The sequence below is a fragment of the Fukomys damarensis genome, unplaced genomic scaffold, assembly GCF_012274545.1.
Source record: "Fukomys damarensis isolate Sample0158 unplaced genomic scaffold, DMR_v1.0_HiC HiC_scaffold_24, whole genome shotgun sequence".
In the NCBI taxonomy this organism is placed as follows: domain Eukaryota; kingdom Metazoa; phylum Chordata; class Mammalia; order Rodentia; family Bathyergidae; genus Fukomys; species Fukomys damarensis.
The window spans coordinates 13,343,304-13,366,987 of record NW_022900936.1 but is presented as its reverse complement, the minus strand read 5'-3'; the positions used below and the strand labels follow the sequence as shown (position 1 = coordinate 13,366,987).

The 23,684-nt window shown below is 38.2% G+C and overlaps 1 protein-coding gene across 2 annotated transcripts in view; it reads right to left on the bottom strand.

Moving 5' to 3' along the window:
* The window catches only part of Grik1 (glutamate ionotropic receptor kainate type subunit 1), a 268,271-nt gene extending 249,598 nt beyond the window's left edge, over positions 1–18,673 (bottom strand). Inside the window, exon 1 of one of the 2 annotated variants that reach the window (XM_033768030.1) lies at positions 18,645–18,673. The gene's annotated coding sequence lies outside the window, so the exon portion shown is untranslated. Of the gene's footprint in view, positions 1–10,766; positions 10,797–18,644 lie in introns of those variants that run through there. The other variant, XM_033768031.1, reaches the window with a different exon arrangement.
* Positions 18,674–23,684: the final 5,011 nt, after the last annotated feature.

Sequence of the window (23,684 nt, the reverse complement as noted above, 5' to 3'; positions counted from 1 at the left end):
AGTCTGCTTAGATTTGGACCCCAAATCATGGATTTATTCTAATAGAATTAATTACTATTTCTCGTTTTTGTCTTTCACTATATTTAGAGATTTCTTTAATATTTTGATCTTTAGCCTATAGATGCATTACATTTATTTGTAGACTAGTTTGATTCCAGTATGGTACTATAGACCGATTACTTAATTGAGCAGCAGGAACTCTCAGTAGTGGCTTCAAATACATTTTAATAAATGCATATCATTACTGACTATTGTGCCAGAAATTGAATATAGGCTTTTATGGACTTTTTCCTTAGTATCCCTCATTTAGGCCCTTATTTTCCCTGGACACCTAAGAGAACACCTTAGACACTATTAATAAATCCTTATGCAATGTTTCTCAGTCTAAAACAATATAATCATTTCTATTCACTAATGTATTCATTCAGGCATTGGTTATTTTGTTTGAGTTACAGGCACTAAAAACAAAGTCATAGCAATAGTAAACGAGACCAAATTTGCACTCTTCAGAGCTTTCAGTTTAGTGGTGGGAGAAAGATAAAACATACACAAATCTGTACAGACATCAATTGTGAGAAGTCCCATGAAATGGGATAAGAAGCTCAGAGAGGTGAGTCATTACAAGGAGGATTTATTGTTTTAATAAATAAGGTGGCCAAGGAGGGCAGGGCAGGCTTCACAAAATGTCATTTGGGCAGACACCCATGGCAGTGAGGGGTAGAGTAGAGTAGGGGTATAGTAGAACATTGCAAACAGGTGAGCCCAGGTGAGCTGGGCTAGCGACCTTGGAGCAGGAACCTGACCAGTGTGGACCCCCAAGTGGCCAGTGAGCACAGGTGAGACAGGATAGAGATGGTTCCAAAAGCTGGTGCACAGTAGATCACATGGGGCCTTACATGAAGCACTGAAAAATAGTGGGTTTTACTTTGAATGAACTGGAAAGCCACTGGAAGTGATCATGATGAAACTGACTTGAACTTTGTATTTCTGGAAACCACCAGTGATTACACAAATCTCTCCACCTTTTATGTTCCTGGAAATGGTTTTCAACCATGAACTGCTCTATGCTGTACATTGTATACAAGACCTCCTTGCAAAGTCAGACACAGGCACTCCAGTCTGGACTGCACTTCTTTATTTTATAAGTGATCAGTGGAACTACTTGTCCACACTGGCAAATGGGACCAAAATCTATATAGATTTCACTTACCTAAGCTTTATTTAAGCATGTCTCTTTATCACAGGATCTAGTACTTGACTCATTTTAAAAAGTAAACAAGCACTGGGATCACCACATTGTTTACTGGAAACTGCTCACCAGGAAAGAAATCTTCTGCTCATCAGTCCAAGCCCATCTGCTCATTCTCCTCCCTCTCAACAGCTTCTCTCCAGCTTGGGTTACTCTGCTCTGTTGAAGCAAAGTCCTTTCCTGCCTGATCTTGGATTTTCTTGCAGATCTCATGGTCAGAGAACTTTCTCCCTAGTACAAAAGTCCACATCCCTTATTATAATAATCCATTTATTGCACTAATCTTTTTGAATAAAAGCTTTTGTTTACTTAAAACCAAATGCACTTTTTATTTGCTATGGGTTTGAACAGTGAAAATTTGTGCATAAAGGAAATGCTCAAATTAGATGAGGAGTAAATTCAAGTATTTAGAAATGTGTAAAGGAATAAGGGGGGTGTTATAGGGCTTACTGTCTACGTATATGCAGGCGATTTTATAAGATTATTAATGAAATAGTCATGTAGTTTGGTAATAATCATTCTGGCTCATAGTTTTGTTTGATCTTTACAAAATTTTTTTATGAAATTCATGGCTAAATGAAGAGTACTGGATGGAGAAATTAGGTTGGGTGACAGGCTTATATGAGGCTTCTTTTACCATATTTGAGATGGGTATTATTAGCAAGAAGGCCCAAGAAATAATGTAAATTAAAATGTTAATCAAGATGAACAGCCAGTTTAGGTGTTCACCAATTAATTTGTTTACCCTGTGAATATTTGGCAGGTCCCTCTTCTGGAAATGCTAGGATACTCAAATGAATGAGACCCATGCATTTGCTTTTGGAAGCTTAGCATTCTCATTAGGGGACATGGATTCTAGATAGCTAAACAGTTAGAAAGAGGTGCCGATGTGGAGGGGGAAAAAAGTAAACACAGTAATAAGGAAGGCAGCAGACTAAGCTGGATGCCTGAGCAGGGTACATCACTGCTGAGAAGCAGCCGGATTGGTGCAAAGTCTTTCAGGAATCACAATTTGGGCATGATTCTGCTCCCTGTGGCTGTACTGGAGGCCACTGTAATACAAATGGCGATCGATGATTGGTTGCAGGCTAGAGTCCATTGGTCCCTGTAGGACATGAAAAGGAGTTGTAATTTTATCCATAGGGTAATGAAAATCTAGAAAATTCTGTGAGCTACCGATGCCAGAGACTTCCTCCATTAGAATTTTCCTTGTTCCTGTGTACTTCTGGCAGCAAAAGAGGGGGAAAAAAAGGAGGTCTTTCTGGTAGCAAATCCCGGAAAAAGAACACTCCATATATGAGAGGAGTTTGTACTATGGCCTAGTACTGTAGCTCCAGAAGAACCAGAGTGGTGGTGGGGAGGCTATGGTTTATTTACTGACCAGAACAGGAGCATTGAAAGGTTATTTGCAAAATAGCCAGAGGGAGGGAAAGAAAAAGTGAGGAAACAATGTAAAAATCATAGCTCAGGTAATTTAATGAGCCTGAAGTTATCCAAGGATGATGTGGAACCGTGTGAGAAGCCAGCCTTAAGGATCATGATGGAGTCTCAAGCTTGGCAAAGAAAAGACACTCCTTCAGGTGGGCAGGCAATTGTGTGGTGATGGTTTTGTGATGACCTAGCAGAATCAGCTGAGAACCCCAGAGAGCTATTTATTAACAGAGTAAGAAAGCCTGGAGAACCGCGTACAAGATAGGACAAAGATGTTCTGAGTAGGAAGAACTGACAAGTTGGAATTTTAATGTATTTGTTGAAATAATTTAAGTATAAAAAGCCTTTAAATACTTTGCTTTATTTATAAATAATAGCTCTTCTTATGAAACTTTCTATTCATAATACTATAAATATTATACCAATGTATATACATATTAATGGAATGGATTGAATATGCAAATTAAAAACACATACACACCCTGGGCTTTTTAGGTCATTTACAGAATATCCACTGAACTATTTACAATTTTTGCTTTGCAGTCAGACTTCAGAACACAATCTTCACAATTGTAGCCATATCTAGGCAAAGATGGATTTCAGACTTTAATAAAATAATTTACATATACATTTTGAAATTTAACCTACTTGTGAATCGGAAAGTAGCGCACATATTAGTATGATGTATATTGATACATATGCATAAAGTCTATACAATGTATGCAAACCTGTTCTTATGCATAGGTGTATATTTACTTAGGTAGGTATGCATATTACATACATTAGATAGATATCACCTTTGAGTTTATTGGAATAAGAGCCTTTTTTCCTTTGTTCAATCTGTAAAACAAGCGAAGGATCCCTATGGTTGTCATGATTACATGAAACATGATGGAGTTATGAATTCAGTGTTAGAAAAATACTTGTGACAACCATTATTTGAAATTTCCTGTGGGCGAGGTGAGAAAATTACTTCCTGAAGGCACATTTACTCTTTTAGGACAGTGGTTTGCCATTCCCCATCATTGTGAAGTAATTTCTGAAAGGCAGTGCCCTTTCAGCATGTGAAATCCTAGAGCCTTGCTAAGGGCAAGTTTTGCCTTTGGTACCCAGTAGGTGCTGCATAAACCTACGCTTGAATGGTTACAATTTGTGTAACTGGTGGTGATGATTGTGATTTAACTCTAACGAAGATGCCACGGTGGCTAATGAAATATGCCCGTCCCGAAACAACCCTCCACTCTGCCTGGTGTGACACCACACGTGCACAGGCAGAGGCAGCCCATCGGCTCACTGCTGGGCCAGGCTGCCTATTGGGAAGCACACCTATTCTTATTCCCTACGTGTCTCAGCATGGAGAAGACAGCACAAATGTAAACAACCTCAACAGCAGCAGCTACTAAACTTAAATTTATAGCATAGGGAGTCACTGTTTTACTGGAGAAAGAAAGAACATTTGCTTTTTTATTTTTAATAAGTTTTCTAAGGATATGAAACAAAAAGTTCCACTTTTGTCTCAGCAGCACTTAGTGCCAGCAGACCTGTGTGATGTCACTATCTGCTACTAATCTGCAGAAATTAATGTATCTCCTTTGCACATTAGCAATCTAACTGCTTCCCTCCCTCGAGTTGGAGATGAAAGCTGGTCTCTGTGAATGGCTCTGAGAACACACACACACACACACACACACACACACACACACACACAGAGGCAGGGAGGAGAGCAAGTCATTTTCATCTACACAGATGCTACTTCATTATATTGGGATGTAGCAGGCAGCATGATACAGGGATCTTTGTGATTTAATCAGACAGCATGATGACAAGGCTTTGGATATTTCTGATAGGGACATTTTTGGTGTAATGCACAGCCTTGGACGCTCTATGTGGGCCTCATGAATAACATACCGTAAGTTTTACTCTGCCAGCTGTAGCCTTATGTGCCTGCCCTACTACGGCTATGGCTCTAGGGTATCATCAATAGTGATCTTTTTGCCTCTTCCTCCACTCTGCTTGTGTGTGTGTGTGTGTGTGTGTGTGTGTGTGTGTGTGTGTGTCTTCCTCTGTCCCCTTCTTTGGGCAGCTCCCTTTTTCTTGTTTTTTCCTTTCACTGTTAAAGTGGTTGGGAGAGGAAGATAAACAGGGAAAGGAAAGCAGTGTCCCCTGATGGGAAGGAAAATTTCTTAGTGATGTCAGCCATCACCGTGTAGATAAATAATTCAGGTTAACTAGAAAAGACTACAGGAATACCAGCAAGTTTCCTGAATTGTAAAATAAGTTTTCAGACTATTGCCTTCAAATAAATTCAGGAAATAGAGTCTCAGAAAAATTTGCCTGTAGCTGTTTTCAGATTTGTTTTGAAGATTTATTTGTAACTTACCCATACTGTCACCTGGGTATTTTTAGAAAAATCTAAACACTACTTTAGTTTTATACACTGGGTTAAACTTGTTCACAAACTGCTCTTCTGGAAGACACAAAACTACATTTTTAGCATGATTCTGTCCAAATGATGACAATTGTTTGTGGTAATAATGTCATGAGCTTCAAATGCAAGTACATGTACAAGATACACAAAAAACGAGAGCACAATGAGAACACAACAGTGGGAACACAACAACAACAACTGTTTTTAATTCAAATTAATAATTTAATCTTTATAAGAATTGGGCTTTTTTTGTCAAAGTGGAGATGATAATACCTATCTTTTAATGTTCCAGAGGCTTTATAGTACTCAGCTGAAATGGTGTATAAAGTGATTTAAAAACCAGCCTGTCAACTTGTAGCAAAATTTAATAGAAATTATCATTATCAAATTAATGGAAGAGCTCTTGTATATTTTTAAATACTAATTTAAAAATCCTGACTCAATAACACATTACATTAAAACTCAAATCTATAGATGTTCCTATGCTAGAGAAACAGCTAATTTTTAAAAAAACCTACAGATATTTTCACAAATTTAAAAGATTACTTAAAGAAGCTATTTTTGGTTCTGCCTCAGCTACTATTGCTCTCAAGTATTAAGCAACAAAATATTACCATCACAGATAAAAGAAAATGCAAGCAAAATACACCTATTTCTTTGTGAATCCATGAATCAATCAAGGTCTGAAACCTAGCTTCCAAATATTATTTGAGCAGTTGGATAAAATTCATGTATATATATATTATACACTAAGGTTTCCAGATGGGGAAATGTAATTGGCCTCATTGAGCTTTAGGATTATTATACGATTTGTTTTCTCCGGGGCAAATAAAAGTTGGTTAGAGAAGAAATCTGTTTCTAAGTAACCAGCTAGTTAGAGCTAATAATTCCATCTGAGGTCCTGTCCAGAGATAACTAGTGGAAAAGACAAGCCCTATCTGTGCTCAGTCTCCTGGAAGGAGGACCTTTGCATGTACCACTCTAAACCAGAGCACTTTTCAGTGTTGGCGAAACCGAGGTTCACTGGGTTGGCCTGAATGTCAGGTGACCCGTCTGTAGAAAGCGCCTGAGTTTCCTGTATACCTTGCTCTCTTGAACTGTGTTGATTGCCTGTGATTTTCAGTCTTCCCTAATCTGTCATCAACAGCTCGCACCAGTATGAAACTGCTTCCCTGTTGAACTACGCCCACTTTCTTCCTCCCTAATGTCCCAGAAGCTGATGCTGCTATAAGCTCAGGCCTCCAACTCTCCCGTCTTTGTGTCTTTGATACACGTCTCATGCTTTCTTACTGTTTCCACAAACTGGACTGGTGTTACTAATTCTTTCATATCATATTACCCCTTACCCAAATTAATATAAACTTTTTTGGTGATACTTTCCCAGATGTTAGCCATTTCAATAGGCTTACAACTTTTAAATTTCCCAGACACACTGCAGCATGCTATTTGAATTTTCTTCAGTAATAACTTCTAATCACCCCATGGTTAAATGGAGATGCATATACCTTTTAAATTCTCCAAATGATTTGTTTTCTTTCCTTTTTATTATCTACTGATGGTATTCTTTGCATACTATGAGTCTTCTCTGCTGAGGCTAGTGTACCTATTTTTCTCATCTTTTACTTGCAAGTTTTGGCCCAAATTTTCTCATATTTAGATCATAGCTCCTAATTTTATACATGGTCTACAAAATCATTTTTTCTTCAATTAATCTGCCAAATCCTTAACAACCATAAATGGTCAAATTTATACATTTAGCAATCACTAAAATTAATGTAATTGGCTATGTTTCTTGAAATAAAAGACAATTTTAATGATACTAAATTTTAGTTCATAATACAGTTACATTTCTACTTGGAAAGCAATTTTATATAAACATGTCCATACACCTCTAGGTGTCAGAAATCTAGAATTATATCTGATTTTGGATGGAAGGAATTACCTCTAAGAATGATCACGTTCTTTCAATTTTTATCGTGTCCTCAAATCTCAATGCAGATTTTGTGTCTTTGAAGCCCCTGATCCATGTCTGTTTAATCAACAGAGAAATAAGAACCAGGATTGATTATGTAAAGGTACAAATTTCTAACAGTGAGTGTCATTATAGTGTATGCAGTAAATTTACCAATAAAATTAATTAAATAAAGAAAATTTGAAAGAGCATCCGTCTATTCCATGAACTTTGGTGAGCATATAATAAGATCACCTTAATATTTTAAATCATTCTTTTCATCACTGAGAAGCTAAAACTATTTGTATTTTATATACAGTATACTGTAAATTCGTTCTATTATAAATCAAATAAAATAGGTAAGCTATTTTGTACTTTCAGGCACTCAGAAGTTGGTCTTATCTCATAATGAGAGCAGCTTGTTTATTTTTTATGGATTGCTTTATTACAGAGTTGATAAAGCTACATGTAAACCTGAACTACAGAGGAATGTTGTGCTTTCAGAATGTACCAGTAGAAAGGTAAATATTTCAAGTAAACAGGCTCACAGGTGAAGCTTTCCTGTTATCAAGAAATCAGATAGCCTACCATGAACCTGCCAGTAATCTTACCTGAGAAAAAAGATGGAACGGAGCCCAGAAACACATAATCCCTTTGTGCTGTGCAGGAAAAGGCAGACATTATTTTCTTGAGTCTTGTTTGAAAAATGTTTTGGATACACTTACGTCTTAGGCCTGTGGAAGCCACACAGAAAGCATCAGGGGCCAGAGAGTAATTTCTGCCAATCAGGCCTTTCCCCCCAGGGCTCTGAGGTGAAGATTTGTCATGTGTATAAATGAGTTTCTGATGCTAATGATTGCCAGGCGCAGTGCTATTTGGCTTCTCTCTACCGATGATTATATTACAAATCTATCCCTGGAACGTGCAGATGGAGTGACATTGCAGCCATGTATACAAGGAAGCTGTGCATTATATATACATTCTTTCTTTTTCCACTCATTGATACATTCCTGCCTGGACAAAATAATTCTTTCATGTAATTGCAGGCTCATTTTTAGTGAGGCTATGATATATTTGCCGTTAGTTGCATTTGTCAATATAATAAAGTGGATGGTTGAATCAAGCAAGCAAGTAGGGTAAATCAATCACTAATTTCTTGATCCATATGAAAATTACAGTTCCATTTAAAAGTTGTAGAACTGTATACCTAAAAGGTACCAATAAACTTAATGAAAAAAATAAAAGTTGTGGAATTCTAGATGATAGACCACACTGAGCATGAGTTTGATCCTTTTCCTCTGCCAAAGATCTCCCTAGATTTCTTTTAGTAAAAGTTCAAGTTTTTCTCCCATTAAATGTTAGTCCATCTTGAAATACCCAATCAACCCTTCATTACTGGCTCCTTTTAAGTTTTGCTTCCTGTATTCTTCACAAAAACCAATGATGACACCAATAAAAAGTGTATTTTTCAGTTTGTTGATTTTCAGTTCCAATTAGTTAAATACTACCTTTGTTTGTTTTTCTACTTGAGTCCCCAAGTACTTTTAAAAATAAATTATAGAAGATAAATGGCATCTATTCACCATGATGAGTCCTGAATACAGACTCTCAGAAACTGACTGCATTTATTAAATATCTTTTCAATCTACTGCCTTTTATAATATACTTGGCTCTGTATTGCATCGATCCAACCTGATAATAAGCTTTATTAGCTCTCCTCTCTGAATATCCAGGAGCACTATTACTGAAAGTTCTTTAAAAAACAGGAAGAAATGACTTAGCAGATTCTCAATTTAGGTTTTCCTGGTGACAACATTGAAAAAGATAACAATGGCTTTGATGAAATTTAACTCTAACAAGTGTACATAGGGCACCCTTCATTTATTTAATGTAAAATACTATGTAGTTAGCTTAACTTTAAAAATGTTTTTCCTTACAACTGTAGTTTAGAGTTATATTGTGATTTAGATGTTTGGATTTTTTTTTAAATGCTAGAACTTAAACAAATATGAAAACTCCAACTGAACTATAATCAAGGTTGTAATGCATTAATTTGAGAATAGAAAAGCAGGACAGTAGTGAGTACATTTGAAAGAGTTTTTATGCAGTCTTTGCATTTCTAGGAGAACTTCATATAAAATCTCACAGAAACACATTTTCCAGGTCACTTTTATGCTGATTACAGCTCCTAGGTGGCCCTCACCCTGTCCAGTGCCTCCTTTGCTTGGAACAATGTCAGTCTCTCAGGTCCTACACATACCGTGTATTTGTTTTCTTTAAAAGCATCAATAAGTTGAAATGACATCGTATAGTCTAAAACCATCCCCTGGCTGGCTGGTGTGATTTGACCATTGCTTTAGTTACAACTTGTGTTTTGTGGAGGAGGAAATGAGAATTGGAGAGAAACTGGGGTACATCCATTCCATTTTTACTGTTGACAGTCAACAGATTCTTTCACACACTATTGTCCCGTAGGGTATCAGAGTACTGTGAGTGTTGCCTGGGACCTGTCACATTCTAAAGATGTCAGCGATCCCCAGGTTAATCCTATCATTTTCTTTTTTTTTTGGTACCAGGGATTGAACTTGGGTCCTTGAGCTTGCAAGGCAGGCCACCGAACCGCTGAGCTAAATCCCCAGCCCAATCCTATCATTTTTCAATAAAAGTTATAAGCTCTTTATTTGAATCAGTACATAAAAATAGCCCCATTTTTCTCCTGCTCTGACTTGAACAACTTTTAACGTGCTATGAACGCACTAGATTTAAGGATCTCTCCTCTGTAATCTTTAATTAGATGAGCTTGAATAAACTTGCAACTGTTTGAAGATTTTGAATATGGAATGGGCACTTACCATAAGCAAGATCATGTGCAGGATTTCATGTAATACACAGAGTATCCCACTTAAAGGAGAGAATAAACTATCAAGTTAATATTTAGAGGAATTGAGAGACTTGCTCAGTATGAGGAGAAACCTTGGGTTCAAACCTAGATATATCTGAGTATAGAGATCAAGATTTTTCTTTTCGGTGCCAGAGATTGGACTTAGGACCTTGGGCTTGTAAAGCAGAATCGGTGTCACTGAGCTACATCCCCGGCCTTAAGAAATCAAGATTTTTAAAAAGTATATCTAATACAGTTGAAATATCTCTTATCCAAAATGCATAGGACCAGAAGTATTTTAAGTTAGAGTTTATAATGAGTTTTTAATGAGATATCTTGGTGACAGCACCTAATTTTAAACACAACTTACACACACAGCCTGAAGGCAGTTATATAAAATGTTTTAATGTGTCTGAGTTTTGATTGTGATCTGCCACATGGAGTCAAATGTAGAATTTTCTGTTCTGGTATCATATTGAAATGCAGAGAGTTTTAGACTCCAGGCATTTCAGATTTTTCTATTAGGAATACTCAACCAGTACTTACATTTGCTAGAGAGTCCTCTTATGAGATTAATAAAGAGGTCATTTTAAAGTTAAATAATTTACTTGCTTTGCAACAGTGTGAGTTTTGGTTAAGTGGAAAATATAAAACTTACTTAATTATGAGAGAGCTTCAGAATTCTTTCTGTAAATGAGGTCATTGGACTGCAGTTTCCTAAGGTCCTAATAGTTTAATGAATGTGTTGCCCTCTTATGCCTTGGCATGAGACTTTAGACATTTCCGTTTTATGCTGGTGCATGAGAGTACATTCCTTGTAAGTTACCTGGATCACAAAATGGACTTATATGATCTGGCTTTCTTAAAGCGCAAAGCACTGGCTCCAGCTGCTTGGCGTAGGCATGTAGCGACTCAATCCTGCCAGTCATTTCTTTTCTCATGTGTTAGGATTTTATCTCTGAAAACAGTAGAAAGTGGTTTTACACACAGATAGAAAGCAACTGTTTGCACATATGTGAGTGAAGGGATATATAGCTGTCCACCCACCTATTTTCCTAACACCAATTTGAAGGCTTTTAAAAGGGTTCATCTCTGTCCTGAAAGCATCACAAGTCAGTGCTATTGTATTTGCACCTATGTGACAGAATGGGAAGGTCTATTTCAAGAGTGTGTACGTAACTGTTGAAACTTTAAAAGGGAACTATGTTCTTCACATTTCCCAGCCATTAGCTGTTTCTGCATTGTATTTAGCAGTTCGTATTGAAATTTCTGTTGGATCATTAGACCAAACATTTTTTGAGTGAAAGTAAAGCATTATTGGTCTGTTAATGACACAAACCAAGCCACTCATCCATTAGACTTTTGCAGAATACCTACTGTGTGCCTAACTCAATGGCAGATGATGTAGGGAACACAGGAAAACATAAGACATTATCTATGCCAAGGAAACAATTTAGTATGTCCAGAGATGAAAATTATCACAAAAATAGAGAATGAAAAGCAGGTAACACACTGTATGTCAAATCACAGGAAGGCACAGAGGCTGGTGAGTTTGGAGGAGCCACTGGTGCTGGGGGAGCCCTGGAAATGTCAGGCTCTGTGCAGAAAGGAGGGAGAGAGAGTCGGTGCTCCATTCTAGTAGTTGCTGTTGGGTCAAACAGCTGAAGAGAAAGAGCAAAGGACAATAATTGCTTTGATTTTGTTATACAGCAACTCTGACACCAACAGCCATTTCACAAAAAGAGGGCCATGATCTCACTGAAAATAAACATTACAAGACATCTAGAGACATCTAGAGATTGTCACTTTTAGCTTTCTTGTCTTATAAATAAAGAAACAGAAGCAGACAGGTGTCAAGTGCTTTATTAAACACAAAGTAGTTGACTAAGGACAGACAAGGACTTGGACTCAGGAATAGTGATTCTGGTTACAAAGCTTTTCAGTTTACATTTTCTGCTGATTGCATTCCTGTGCAAGACTGTATTTTATGACTTGGCCTTCTGAATGATCTTCTCTTACTTTTCAAATTTAGTTGACCCAGTCACACACAACGTGAAGTCAAGTCTTTTCAGACAAGGTATTGATCAGAGACTTGAATTAAGTCCTGGAATTGAATTCAAACATCACTAATTTGCTGAAGCTTGAAATGAAAAACACAATGAAAAAAAATTAAGGTAAAACCTTTGCATTTGTGGACATCTGAATTGTCAATTGGATTGTCCAGTGTATTCTAATTGGTAGTATATTCAATAAAGTTGAGATTAAGCAATTTTTACATGAATTTAGAGGGATGTGAAGTTCTCCACCATTCAGTACAAGTTTTTAATTGATTTTAGTACATGAAGTTATATGTATAGAAATATGAACATCTTTGAAAACAATTCTGAACTCATAAATCACTGGTGAAAGGAAATGATTGTTGTTTCCACAATCAACCTGGTGATAATTGTAAATTGGGATCCTATTGGACTTTATTTCTCAAAGCAATTCCACAAAGCAAAATTCTTCTGTTTTCTTCCAGAGGTAAGCATCTGCCAAGTCTCAATTTATCAATTTTCATGAAAGAAAGAAAAGAGCAATAAAGAGAGGCTGAAAGACAGATATTCAAAGATTCAAGGCATCTCTCACAAAGAATATCTCGGCACTCATTCCTCTCTGATGAATAAATGGGTGAAGCCAGTTAAGAAGCTGAGTTTTTTTTTCAGTGAAGTTAAAAATGAGAAGAAAGAGCTCCCCTTGACTGCTAAACACAAGGAAAGAACCAGGAGCTAACTGAACAAGACCAAGAATATCTGAACTTTTAATTGTTTCCCAATCCAAAAATTTAGGAGATGTAAAGCTGCCTTTTTCTTATATCTAAATGTCATCAAGCTCTGCTGTTAACCTTTTCAAAAATAGCTCTGTGACCCTCCATACTCATTATGTCTCTGTTACTGCCTTACCTTAATGCTTTATTACCAGATGCCTTCAAAAAACATCAGGCTTATGCCTTGCATTTCATAACAATTGGCTTCACTTTCATACTTCTCCTCCACCCCATCACACACACACACACACACACACACACACACACACACAATTTGAATAACTGATTTTGAAAAGTTGCTTTTATTACTTTTCTGCTCAGCATACTATTGTGCCAATGGAAAATCTTTCTATGTAGCGTTCATCATCCTACACCCACTGCACTAACATGATTTCTGAGCTCCATGCTCTCTAGACTGCACATGGGCTTCTAGGATCACCTAGAAGGAACCACAGTTCTGTCTTTCAGTTGTTTTCCAGTCTTCTTTGGTTTAGAATTCTGTTTATTTATTTTTAAAAATGATCTTGTGAATTGAAAATAGGGCAAGTAGATAAATCTGCAAATGCCATAGTTATGGTTCTAGTAAAGCTAATTTATTTATCTTTCACAAGCTAAATGTTAAGGCATAGATCTAAGTGTCAAAATAATTGGTAATTACATGCACCTCATAAGCAAATGAGCATCTCACAACTACAGCCTTTGCATTTTCTGGTTCCTTCCCTTGAGGCAAGAGTCAGAAATGTGTCAACAACTGCCTTGGGTGAGCTAAGACATGTTGCTGGGTCTCAGCTACTTTCTGAACCTCAAAGGCAATATTGGATATAGGCTGACTAAAAGTGGGTGTTTTTATGGAAGGTTCTTCAGTAGGTATCTTCCCCCATTAAGTGTACACAAATACTGTAGAAGTGTGGAAGGTGGATCAGCTACGTCCCTAACCCCTAAGGAGTTGTGGTTCAACTTTGTTCAAATCAGCAATTGGCTCATTGCCTCAGAACATTAGTAATTAAGGAAAATTTATTTTATCTTTCTACCAGCAGGTTTCCACTTAAAATGACTATTATTTTCCTAAGCTCAACATCCTTCTTCCACCCATATATGCAAGCCCTAAACTTCACTTTTCAGCCATAAGAATGTGCAGAGGATCAAGACTGGTCCTGGAGACGCATTTCTAGAATCTTTTCTAACTGGAGTTGCTAAGAAAAAGGTCCTTTTTTTCTTTCATCTTTGGGTATGAGGGTAAGGAAATGAGCTGATTGTAGCCAGGTTTCCAGCATTACTTGGATAATGCTGGTTTGGAGGAAGAAAACTGACCCTTGAAATTGTAGTTGTGTTGGACTCCCTGACCAATAATTTCAGTCTTTCCCAAGCCTGGCAACTCAGCTCTTACTTTGAATATGGATTTACCTATTTATCTTGATGACAACTCTCCCATCTATCCACTTCCTCTAATTTATATCTCTCTTGTAATCAAAAAACATTATCTAAAAATGTTAGCTAAACCAATGAAGAATTTTGTAAAGCAAAACTTTCACCAGAAAATGAAACTCTAAAACTTTGCTATCATTCTTCTCCATGAGGGCATTTAGTTCCCACGGCTAGCTTGAAAATACTTGCACCCAACTGTTTCCTGAGGAGAAAAAGGGATGGATTTAAAGAAGTTAATCTGTTTTAAATTAGACAACAGAGTCTGGCTCATTTTTATCTCTGCTGTGGTTTAGATATGAAATGTCTCCCAAAAGTCTCATGTAAGCTTGGAAGGTGACTGGGTCATGGGGCTTCTATATGAATTCATTCATTCATTGATGAATCCAGAGCTCCAGGTGTTATTAGGAGGAGGAGGGGTCTCGTTGGAGGTGCGTCACTGGAGCCTTTCTGCCTTAAGGCCAGCTAACCATGGTCTCAACCCACTGGAAACCTTGAGACAAGTAATCCTCTGTTCCTCTAACTTGTGGGTGATGGGGATTTTGTTCCAGTGATACAAAAATGATTGATCCAAACTCTGATTTAAAAAAAAAAGATAAAAAAATTAAAACTTTACAATATTATTTGAGTGGAATAAATATAGAAGCTAAATCTAATTATAAAGCCAGCAATAGCAATAATAATATCAGGATATTGAGTCTAATGTGTTTAGCCCTGCATGATGGGCAAATTACTTTCAGTTTAACTGTGAGGTTTTCTCTAAAGAAAGAAATGACACATTCTGTATTCTAATTTGCTAATAATAAGATAGAAATAGAAAAAATTCTAGCAGTTTGAGAACTTCCCCATGTTATCATCTTGGAATGCAAATAAATCCCATTTGCATGTATAAAAATAAAGTTATTAGGAAAATTAGTTATGTATCAAGGTCATCAAAGATAATGATAGATAAACTGGGAGTTGTGTATTTCTTATATGACACACTGTTCTAAATTTGCCACATATGTTGTTAAATCTGTTCTCATAATGGTCTCACAGAGTGGTACTGCTCCCATTTTGTAGATTAGAAGACTGCGGTACTGAAATAAAACAAGGTGAAGACGACTAGAACTATGCTACTAGTAAAAGAAGGAAGTGAGACTTAGATGTGGGAAATTTAGCTATAGATCCTGTGTCCCTCAGCACTGTGGGATCTTATGTGAAAGGAGGAAATTAGGTGTTGAAATACCAAACTTTGGCTTATGCAGTCTGTTTCCTCCCATTTTTTCCCCAGGTTCCTACGTTTTTTGGGGGAAATATGTACCATGAGCTTTATTGGAGGTTGAGTCTAATCTAGATTACAGGTGCAAGCCCTGGATAGTAAAAGCCAATTAACCCAGACCTCCTCCATATCCCCATCCCTCCAGCCCCCAGTCATTTGTGGTCCTGAGATCCAAGAAGGCTAAAAAAGGCAAATACTTTGTTGTCAGAATATGAGGGTGCACTATGAGTCTGTCACTCACAAATATGACTTTGGAGGCTGGAACTGCTGCAGCCACTTCGTTATCATGAGGCAAGAAGATCATGAAGATGAGCAGAGTGACAAGCACCAAGTCATTCATGATGTCCTTGAGGCCACTGAGAGCTGGACCTAAAATCTGGCCTACCATGAACATCCCATGTTGTGAACTAGTGGGGCTCCTTTAGATATTGGGTTAATTTATCAGATAACTCGCATTTTACATGTTAAGCACAAAGATAACATTAATCATAACTTTAGGGGATAAAATAACTCCATGATAGTGAGTTTGGTACCTTGTAACCCTGCATTTGTTTTGGACTACAGGAGACCACTAACATATATTCTCGCTTTTTAAATGTAGGTCAGAGATGGAAAATGCATAGCGGTCAACCCTGCCACTCAGACGGCAGCACAGGCATCACTAGGGATTTGCAATGGTGCTCATGATAAAGCGATGTTTTTTTCCTCTCATAGTGTTGGAAGTAACCACAGCCAAGAGGGTGCAGTTTGCAAATGAAACTTGTGACCACTGATAGAGACTGTTGCTGATTTTTCAAAACAATATAAAACTGGACATTTTCTGAAAGTTCATTGTAGCTCAGCATCTCTCCATGGGAACACTGTGAAAACTGAGAACAGCCTTGTGGTCTAGGAATGAAACATGCCATTAAATCACAGGGCATTGGAATGGTTGATGTGAGAACACAGCTCAACTGTAAACCTTCATAATAATGTAAAATAAATGAGAAAATTGTTCTCTGAAGCCTGTAACAGAGCCCTAAATTTACTGTATGCATGTATTTTATAGGACATTCCACAATATTGAGTGTACATATAGTTTATAAAACTTTAATTTTATTGCACCACACGTTTTACACAGAATCTGCAAGGTGATATAAATATTAATTGAACATTTAATTGACATTGATATTTTAATTTAAATAGGCCTTTTTGGTGTGATTTGTTGACCTGCTCAGGTCACTTAAAAACCAACTAATCAACCAACAACAAACCAATTTATCCAATTAAGTTTGAAATGTTTATTTTTTTTGTGTCGTAATAAAAAAGGCCTTAAAGAAAAAAAAAATCCAGAATTAGATCTTTGTCATTATAAAAGTGCAAAGGACTGTAATATTGATTATGTCCAAGGCAGGCAGTGAAGAGTTAACCCCACACCTGGCTTGTTTGTAGAAGTGAATCTGGCTGAAGCCTACCTGCAAGGTCAGAGTAACAGCCAAATTCTGTTCCCCCCACAGTTAAAACCTTCAGGCTAGAAGGACAATGTTCTAATCAACAACCATATATTTTGTCTGTTCTGTTCCTAATTTGAGAATACTTTGTCCTGTCCTTTATGAGCCTTGTTTACATTAATTTCCATAGAAACCACAAGGCACCTTTGCTCCAATTGATTGCCAAAAAAAGTCAGCGCCTGGGACTGGCCAGCGCCTTTGTTGGTTGCACCAGCATTGGCTGTCTTGGCTCTCACTTTCTCCCTTAGTTCTGTGTCTTAGTGTATTACTTTTTTTCTCAGGCCTGCGTCTCATACTGGGCAGGTGATTACTGGGGTCTCCTGTGTAGATATATTCAAAACAGTAGGTAATGACAATGGTCATGGCATTTTTTCCCCCTGAAAACAATTTTGAAGCATTTTCATCTGACCCTCTACTGATCCATCAGCTCAGAGTGTAAATGTTGTATTTCGTTCCAATAACAATCTCAAGGGGTATCATCCCTATTGATAATAGAGTCCTATTCTGGACTCTTTCAAACAATGTGTCTACACAACCACCCCATAATTCCACATTAAGTTATTAAAGGAGCTAGCATTTATTAACTCATATGCTGAGTACTTACCTTGGGCTGGGCACTGCATTAGGCCGGAGACGTGGAACAATACACAAAGCACATATACCTCTTGCCTTTGTAGGGATTATCCTGGTATATTTCTTTGTTTTCAGCAGAAGAAAAGTTAGCAATCATAACTAGCATTTATAATTGTATCAGTCAGCTTTCCTGTTGCAGGGACATAATGGCCAACACTTGCAATTTAAAGGAGGAGAGGTTTAACTTGGCTCATATTCCACTGTTGGCTGGCTCCAAGGCAGAAGTAGCACAGTGCACAGCATAGTTGGGCAAAGCTGCTCGATCCATGGCAACCAGGAAACAGAGGGAGAAGGGAGGAGTTCGGGCGGGAGATATCTCTCCCTCCAAAAGCATGTCGCCAGTGACTCAACTCTTCCCACAAAGACCCGTCTCCAAACAGCACTCATCAATGGGCCCAATCCACCGATGAGCACAGCACTGCTACGTCCCCAGTCACCTTCCAAAACTCACGACACTGGTGGAGGATATCTAGATCCACACCTTAAAACTATTTATACTTACTCCCAGCCTAACTACTTTTAAAGGACTTATAAAACATATCTGTTACTACTTTGGGACATAATCAATGAAAAAATGCATTTTTAAATCCTAACTTGAATATGAGTAATCCTTATCTTTTCTTATTTAGCAGAGCCCACATACACTTGCCCCACACTATGTGATTAAAATGCAGTCTACAGTCCTTGCAGTCTTCCGACTCTTTGAGGCCATTTCAACAAGTTTCAGCCAAGCAGAATGATAACACATTCACAGTCGTGCAACATCTTACGTAAGTTTTTGGAACAGTTCTTCAAGAGATGAGCTACAGCTTCTTCTAATGCTATTTCATGACTTGCTAATTAAAAATTTATGGAGATCCAGTGGCATGTGCAGTGCCTTAGTCGTCTTCCAGCAGAATTCTACTTCCCTGTGGTGGCTATGGGGTGTGGAAAACATATGTACATGCACGTATGGCTTCCTAGACTGGGCAGACCCTTGGTAATAACCTTGCGTTCTTCTTAGTGCTGAAATCTGAACTGTGAGGGAATAAGATGGGCAAGTGAGGAGGATCACTCCATAGAAGGGCCTGAAGCTCACACATCACACTGTACCTCTTGTAGGTGTTTCTGCAGGGTAGAGCTGTCCATGTGATACTTTTTTCCTTCATAGAGCAGCCACATGGTTATACGGCTGCACACACGGCCTCCGTGGTGTTCTTACGCGAAGACAGAGGGCCCACTCTACGCTGATCTTTTCTAGCCCCAGTTGTTTTTGAACAAAGTTAAGTGGAAAATTTTGAGCACTGTGAGAAAATCAGACTTTCTTCCCTCCCTCCCCTCCCTCCCTCCCTCCCTTCTACCCTCCCTTCCTTTTCTCTCCCTCTGTTCCTCCTTCCCTCCCTCCCTTGCCTTCCTTCCTCTCTCCCCTCCTTTCTCCCTTTCCCCCTTTCTCTCCTTCTCTTCTGTGCAGTTAAGTTCATGAGTTCACTATTTATGCTTTTTACTCAACAGGAATATAGTCTCATACAGATCTTTGTGTGTACACAGAAGATTGATAAAATCTTTAAAGAACACATTTAAAGAAATAAGCAAAATGCGCAATACAGGTAAAAATGAAGCTATATTCTTCACTCATGGGGTCTTAGTTGCAATTGATGTCTAGCTATTCCCTGTCCTTATTTTCTTTTATTTCAGACTATAGAAATACTGCATTATCTGCCTGCTTCACTTTCTAGTTAATTGTGATTATATGTTTGTGTCTCAAAGAAAGCAATGAGTTTAGAAGTTATTTGCCCTACTTTTAGCACTGGCTTTTAATAACATCCTTCTCAGATTCACTAGCTTAACAGGGACACACCAGGGAACTTTGAGCACGTGATGGCAGCAATCCAGGTCCTAAAAGTAATCATTTGTAGAAGATTCAGATGTTAATCAGGGCTGCCTGCTTTGAACTTTATGGAGCTATGAAAGCAAAGACTGTGTCATTGGGCTCATTAAACATTTTGAGATTTGTTTGTTGCAGCAGCTAATGTTACCTCAGCTAATATTTTTAGTACTTATGAATAGGATCAAGATCTACAAAAATGAAACTAGACAGGCAATTAATTGGTTTTCTGGTTGAAATATTCCTTTTTCAAATTGTCCTTTAAAAATAGCCTTCAAAATACAGAATTACAAAAAGCATTACAATATAGCAAGGAACAAATTGGTTGATATTTACACAAAGAAAATCAAATAGTTCTTTATTACCTATTATTGGTTAGATCTAAAATAGCTTCCAAAGCTTTATGTGTTTGGAATGTGATTGGCTAACAAAGGTTATACAGAGCTTTGGTGTTAGAAGGTGGTGTCTGCTTAAAAGAGGCACACTGGGGGCTAGAAGGCTATGCGCTCCCTGGATCCACCCCCTTTGCTCTCTCTGCTTCCATGAGGTGAGCAGCTTTGTGGTGCCACACCCTTCCACAATGACTGTCTGCCTCCGAAGTGGCCAACTGTGGATTAAAATGTGAGCAAAATAAACCTTTCCTTTAAGTTGTGAGCCTCAGGTTTTTTATGCCAGCAGTGAGAAAGTGACTAAGCTATTACCTAAAGTCTGCAGATGTTTCTTGGAACCAGGTCCATCAAAATATTTTCCTGTCATTTCTTCGGAATGATGAGAGCACTAATTTTTTTTTTTTTTTTTTTTTTTTTTTTTTTTTTTTTAGTTGGTTTGTTAAGACAGTTCTGGAGCATTAGAAGAGGCAGTGGATATCTGGGTCAAACTGTGGGTTCTGAGTCTCCTTGTGTATGGAAGTGATCTTTCTCCTTCTGGAGGTCAGGGATGATATATACACTAGGAGCACATGAAGTTTCTTCAAGGAGGGATGTGCTGTGGTGCAGGTTGAATTTACAAAGAGAATATGTACCAAGAAATTTTACAAAGCCTGGGACAAGGAAGACAGAGGGCTACTGAGCACACAGAACTGGCATCACTCCTATTGGGTTTGACATTTCCCTATTGGGAATCATGAGTGTAAAAAGAAGGCAGAAGAGCACGGATTCTCATTCTCATGGAAATTTCTAGAATAAGGGAAGAAACTTTTGTTTTCAAATCAAAGCTGGAGTGACAGACAAGAATTTGTAATACCCTGAAAAAGCCGCAGATGGATGCATTCCAGGCTCAGCCCTGGCTGTTTTGGCTCTCAGACACAAGAGCTGAACTCATTGTTGAGTTCCAGCGATCTGCTCTGACACTGAGCACCTGGAAACAAACCAGAGGCTGGCAAGAGCTGAGAATGTATGGGCTCGCCTCTGGCATGTGGACGGAATACATGGTTTCTGGATATTTACCAAGTGGCCATATCAAAGCGCGGCTTATTACTGTAGGCCAGCCTTTGAGGGAGACTGTGTGACTACCAACCTGATAAACTATATGTATTGCAGTAATTTCCAGTAAGCTTTATGTATTGCAGTAATTACCAAGACATTCAAAGAAAGGATCTGTTAGCAGAAGAGATTTTTTTTTTTTTTATATTAGCAGATGAATAGAGCTCCATAAAGCAAAGCCAATTTCTTTTCGTAGCTGTAGTAGCATTCAGGGCCAGTGTTCCGCGTTCATGTTTTGACTGCTTCCAGAAGCAGTAAGGGGAATTGTGGGCATGTAATACATGCCACTTATCCATTATTCCTTTTGAAAAGTGTCCTTTTGATTTTCAGCTTTCAGTCAGCCAGACCCTCCGTGCTCCTTGCCTTTCAGGTACACAGTTTATAATTTTCCTTAACCCTATTCTCCTGCAGCTGCAATGTGTTGAGTGAGTCAGAATGAAAATGTGGGAAAGCAATATACTTGAAATGCACAGAGTAAGGTAAGCCTTCCTCAGGTTCAACAAGGCAGACGAACCTTTTGGATCTCGGGAAAGACAGGCTAAGGACCTAAGGATTGTTTTCTCTGTTGTGTTCTTGTTTAATAATTTGTTGGCTTGCTCAGAACAACTTTTCCCTCAACCCAAACTTTTCTTACTCATTCTAATGTAATAAAGATTTGGCCTTTTTTCCCCCTCACTGAATATTTCTTTCTATACATTTTTTAGAAGCATGATGGGAAGTGGGGAGCAACACAGGGAAAAGCATCGTAATTTCATCTAGTATTTAAGAGCAACAATTATATTATAGGTAAGGCTGTCATCAAACATAATTAGCTAATAGAGTTCTTATTTACCCTCTTTAAAGTCAGTCAGTGGGTCCTGTTTTGGTAGGCATGCCAGTCTCTGGAACATGAGTGCCTCATTCCCTTTTAATTCTTGCTTCCCTCTTCTATATATCACAAAAAGAGAGAAACACAGCCAGGAACTCAACACAGCATTGGTGTACTCAGTGTGGGGACAGGAGAGGAGAGAGAGAGAGAGAGAGAGAGAGAGAGAGAGAGGAATAGCTGACTCAAAATTCTGCCGCCATGCTTGATTTCCACCCCACCCCCTACTTGAAATGTTCATCAAGCATCTATTATCATTTCCGTGTCACCAGAGCTACAGGCTCAGATAACAATAAAGGTGAAGTGGCAGCTGGCTGACTCTGGGAACGGGAACACAACGTGCCCCCAAAGTAATACAATTTCTTATTAAAAGGGAGGGTATCTTTAACTGACCCTTCATGTCCCTCCTGAGACTGGCAGGCAATTTCGACTGTTTATTTTTACGTCGCTCCCACGAATGGCTCTATTTCATTCAACTTCATAATAATTGGGCTGTGCATGCTGCTGTTAGTGCCGAGTGAAAGTGTGAGTGAAGGGCGTTGTTAGATGCATTCCTGAACAGTCTTGGTGAAATTAGACTCTTTGGAAATGAAATCCAGCCTTAGTTTCATGGAGGGGAAGCTGAACAAGAGGCGAATAATGAGAAATTTGTTGAATTATTCTTAGCTTTCAGGGCATCAGATAAGGTCAGAAAAACCAAAGCTTAAGTTATATTTTCACTCATGAGTATAACCTGCCCACTGTAACTAGTTAATGAACTTATTGATATTTACACCACGTCTATTCCCTTTCAGAAGTCCCATTGTCATTAAATCGTGCAGTTATGGGCATACAAACGCAGCGCTATTTCAGGAAATGCTTTATTCTCTTTACTTGGACTATAAGTAGATTTTAAGCACAGCCTCACAGATACTAAATGTGGGCAAGGGAAAAAATGTCTTTCTGCTTATACTATTTTGCCTTCTACATTATTTAAAATATATTCAATGGGCTCTCCTGAAATAGTGGTTCTCAAACTTTCTCTGACTTTAGGACACAATCTTGGGAGTTTGTTCCTAAGCATGATACCCCTACATATCTCCACTAATAACATGCGTAATGCAACACATGGGAAATCTTTTCATTCTTACCCAAGATCCTGCAAGGACTCCCTGTTCTAACCGAATACAATCAGAAGTTTAACCTATCTGCTTTCCTTCTATCCCCTGATGTTTCCTTCTACCAGGGCTCTTCAAGCCCAAACTCTTTCTTCTCTGGTCTGTCAAGCAAGTTCTCATAGTTGAGCTTTCCTTTTGCATCTCTCTTCAACTTTAAAACCTTCCCACATCCCTCAGGTGACCTTCTCTCTTACTCTTGGGGCTTTCTATGGAAATGTCACTTTCCTGGAGAGCTATCCCCAAACTGCCCCATTTTGAATGGCTCTTCAGTAACCCCGTTATTCTTTCCCTGTCACCCTGGTTTACTTTCCACAGATCTGTTATCTCAATGATTGTACTATACAGTAAAAGTTTTACAATTTTCAATTACTTTATTTTCCATGTCCCTCAAAAAAAAAAAACAAAAAAACAAAACTCTCAGGAGCTTTACTTGTACTTTGTCTTCACGGATGTGGCACATGCTGTTGCCGTCAGCCTCTGGAATAGCACCAGAATCCTAGCAGCATTTTCCATTTGCCTGAAAAAGTAATGAGTGAAGAAGGGAGAGAAAGATGTGGTACTGTGATAGAGAAGTTAAAACCACACTTTTCAAATTTCCAGCCAAATATCTCCCACTCTGTCTTCACCTGGCTATTCAAGAAAGTGAATCAGAACATGGGTAAATGAATGGCAACAATAGTGATAGAAGAATATCTTTGGATCTTTTCTATTTATTTTTTAAATTTCACTGTTGATGCTCTGCATCCAGTAAGTGTTAACAGCATG